The following is a 4,415-nucleotide window of genomic DNA, read 5'->3' as shown; positions in this document are numbered from 1 at the left end:
TGCTATTACCTTAATTAGTATTCATGAATAGAATTTTCCAAATGGCTTATAAACCAAAAGGCTTTTTCCGCCCCGTTCTGTTTTTTCTAACTCACTCTACCTTAGAATCTTTCCACTCTTAATGCATATTATCTTATTACTTTCTAAAAAGATTGCATTAATTTAAAACCTTACTACTGGCCTATGAGAGTGCTTGCTTCAGTACCTCCTCACCAACATTACTTTCATAAATCTTGACAATTTGATATTTAGAGAATGGTATTTCAATATTCCTTTGTTACAGTTTTTTAAAAATTCCTTCTAAGAATTATCTATTCATTTTCTTTACCTACTTTTCTACTGGAGTGTAAAAGTGTGTCTTATCACTTCTTACATCATCTTTATATATTGAGGACATTAAATTCTGATCAAATTAATTTTTGTAAATGTTTCCAATTTCACTTTTATTTATAATTTCTTTAACACATAACAGTTTAAATTTTTATTCAGGGAAATTCATTGGCCTTTGCTACTTTCATTTTTTCCATTGATTTTATGTACTGTAAGACAATCATTATTTATTTATATATACTCTTTTAAAAGTATTTTGTTTTGATTTTCAGAAGAATGATTAAACTATTTGCCCATCAAATATTCATAGTGTTTCAATTTTAGTATATGTGCTGTTTAAATCAGTATATAATCTAGTTTTTTTGTGGTTTGATTATGTTTTACATTTAACTCTGGTATACTGGAATTCATTATTATGTTGAGAATCCATATTGACATTTTTCACAAATAGCCAATTTTTCCAGTATAATTTGTTAAATAATTTATCTCCCCCTACAGGCTTCTGATTTTTTTGCTTAAATATTAAATTTTTGCATCTGTACATGAAAATACCTAATTTATGGCTGTCCTATTCCATCCACCTATCGGTAGATTCTACTCGATGACATAATATTGTTTTAGTCTTTGGTGCTTAATAAGTATGTTTTAATATCAGTTAAAGCAAATCCCTTTGAATTAGTCACTTAAAAAAATTCTGTGTTGTTCTTATCTATTGTTTGATGAACTTTAGAAACATCGTATCCAAAATCAGTGGCTAGGCGGGGCGCAGTGGCTCATGCCTGTAATCCCAGCCCTCTGGGAGGCTGAGGCAGGTGGATCACCTGAGGTCAGGAGTTCAAGGCAAACCTGGCCAACATGGTGAAACCTCGTCTCTATTAAAAAGTACAAAAATTAGCTGGTATGGTGGCACACACCTGTAGTCCCAGCTACTCAGGAGGCTGAGGCAGGAGAAAGGCTTGAACCCAGGAGGTGGATGTTGCAGTGAGTCCAGATCACACCACTGCACTCCAGCCTGGGCAACAAAGTGAGACTCCGTCTCAAAAACAAATAAATAAAAAATAAAAAAATAAAATAAAATGTGCCATATGTGCCATATGTCACTTAGCACTGTTCTTGGTACATAGTAAGTGCTCAATTAATGTAAGCCCTTAGTTATTCTTTTTCCTCTGTCTGGAATCTTTGCCACTCCATCTTTAATCTTCTTCATTAAATTAACACATGTTCATCTTCCAAAACACAGGTAAAATGTCCCTTCTAAAAACATCATAGATGTTCTTAATGGTATCTAAAATGGTGAATCCTTTCCAGAAGGTATTCAATTTACTTTGCCCAGATCCATCAGATGAATCACTATCTATGACAGCTCTAACCTTACAAAATGTATTTTTTAAATAATTAGATGTGAAAGTCAAAATGATTCCTTGATCCATGAGCTGCAGAATAGGTGCTGGATAGCAGGTATGAATATAACATCAGCCTCCTTGTACATCTCAAGCAGAGCTCTTGGACGACCACATGCTTTGTCAATGAGTAGTAATATTTTGAAAGTACTTTTTTTTGTTTGTTTGTTTCTGAGCATTAGGTCTAAACAGTGGGCTGAAAATATCTAGTAGACTATGCTATAAACAGACGTACCATCATCCAGGCTTTGTTGTTCCATTTATAGAGCACAGGCAGAGTAGTTTAGCATCACTCTGAAAGACCCTAGGGTTTTCAGGATGGTAAACGAGCACTGGCTTCAACTTAAAGTCATCAACAACATCAGCCCCAGCTCTGTGTCCCACAAGAACAGATCTCTCCCTGGGCCCTGCTCAGGCCAGACCAGAAGAACAAGGGTGACTCAGGACACTCCATTTATTCACCCCCAAGTCTAACAAAACTAAAATCTCTGCACAGTGTTTTAAGAGGACCTTGACCTTGTTCCCACTCTATGCTCACTGAAGTTAGCTCACTTATGTTTCTGTAGCTTCTGCATCTGTTTTCTGAGACACTAAGAGGACTTCACGTGCCCATTTCCTTCACAGTCTCTCAGCATTTGTGATAATCTTAGGATGCAGAGGGAAAAAGCCAGCAAGACCCAGAAGCTTTTGCATAGATTTAAGAGAGGTGGGTTGCACAGCCAATCCAATGCTGGATCCTGTCAAGGTTGAGGGCAACAAGATTTTCCCCATGACTGTTGGGAAATGAATCATAGGAGCCCAGCTGCTCTACCAAAAGACCATCTCTGGGACACTTGCTGTGACCAGCCACAATGGTGTAAAAGGGCCGGTTGGCACAGCTGCCCAGGGCAAGGCAGATGGTTAAGTGACCCCCATGGTAGGCCTTGCAGAGGAGAGTAGTGAGGTGGACTATGGTGTGGCTGGCATGTGGGTCCTTGGAGCATCCCACTACCCACACCAACCAGCTCTATGACCTTGGCGGGGCAGAGGACTGACACAGAAAGCAGATGCAGGTGGACACTGGGCCATGCCACCTGGCTACCCAAGCTGGAAAATCTTGACTCTGGAAGCAGATAATCCACTCACCCCACAGACTTTTGTCTTTGTCTTTGATTTTCAGTTTCACTATGATGTTCATAGGTGTGTTTTTCATAATGTTTACCAGGCTTAGGTTTGTAGCACTTCTTGAATCTATGTCTTGATGTCCTTTGTCAATTTTGGAAAGTTTTTAGTCATCATTTCTAAAAATATTGCTTCAATATTTTAATTTTTCAATATTTCAAAATATTGTTCTCTTTCTCTTTTCTTTTGGGAATTCCAGTTAAATGTATGTTAGATCTTTGAATTTGTGTTTGTATTATCTCTCCCTTTTACTCTACAGCTTCAGTATAGATATTTTTTTCTGTCCCATCTTCCAATTAATGAATTCTCTCTTCAGCTCACTTTAACTTGCTCTTAAACCCACTGTGTCAGTAACTACATCTCAGCTTCAAACCCAGCTAAATGGGTGTCTGTAAACCACATTTCTGCTTTGTCAGTTGGTTCTATATTAGAATTTGCCAAGAGGCAGCAATGGAGGGATACTGCAGTTTTGGGAAAAGGAGGAGGCATTTGCTTCTTCCTGTTTATTCCCTGTGGCTTTCTATAGAATTTCTTTCTCCTGGTAGTTCCTTTGAGTATTACCCCAGTGATGTTTCTCAAAGTGCTTTCTTGTAGCAGCAGCTAAAACCAGTTTATAGTTTTTCTATCTCTTGAAGAATTGACTTCAGTGACCTTAGATACCTCAGAATCTCAGAGATTTAAGTTCCATGCTCAGAGACACCACCAGAGCCAAATGGCCACTGCCTCCTCCTCCAAGTCAACAATAATTATATTTACTGTTTTCTCCCAAGCTTTTGAGGTATAGTTAACACATAAATATTGTACATAGTTAATGGGTTTAATATGATGTTTCAATAGATGTATATATTGTTAGATGATTCCTTCAATCAAGCTAACTAACCTATACATCATCTCATGTATTTATGCACCCCCTTGTTTGTGTGTGTGTGTGAGAACAATTAAGACCTACTCACTTGGACAATTTCAAATAGTTATGCATCTGAGAATAACATTCTGAGAAATGCATCATTAGGTGATTTCATCATGGTGTGAACTTCTTAGAGTATACTTACACAAACCTAGATGGTATAGCCTACTACACACCTAGGTTCTATGATATTATCTGTGGCTCCAAGGCTGCAAACCTGTGTAGACACAAATTCAACCTAGGTTTTTTTGTTTTTGTTTTTGTTTGTTTGTTTGTTTATTTGTTTGTTTTTCTCCTTACTGATCAGTTTGCAATGCTATTTAACTGTTTTAGTTACAGAGGTTTATATCAAGTCTTGTCAGAAAGAAGTTAGAGAATTCCTATTCCTTATTCAAGTTTGATTACCTACAGTATGTCTGTGTAACTTGAATATGGTTAGAAATATCTCTCAGAGAAATTATGTTGACTTTGCAACTTATACTACTTTAGTAGAGACAGTATTTATTTATTTATTTATTTATTTTTAATTTATTTTTATTTGTTTCAAGGTGTGATCTCACTCTGTTGCCCAGGCTGGAGTGCAGTGACAACATCTCGGCTCACTATCGCCTCAACCA

The 4,415-nt window shown here is 37.0% G+C and overlaps 1 pseudogene; it reads right to left on the bottom strand.

Annotated features, from left to right (window-relative positions):
* Positions 1–2,282: 2,282 nt before the first annotated feature.
* LOC105538737 overlaps positions 2,283–4,415 on the bottom strand; it is a 157,420-nt pseudogene continuing 155,287 nt past the window's right edge.

The sequence above is a fragment of the Mandrillus leucophaeus genome, unplaced genomic scaffold (genome assembly GCF_000951045.1).
Source record: "Mandrillus leucophaeus isolate KB7577 unplaced genomic scaffold, Mleu.le_1.0 Scaffold198, whole genome shotgun sequence".
Lineage (NCBI taxonomy): Eukaryota > Metazoa > Chordata > Mammalia > Primates > Cercopithecidae > Mandrillus > Mandrillus leucophaeus.
This window is presented reverse-complemented; position numbering and strand designations above follow the sequence as displayed.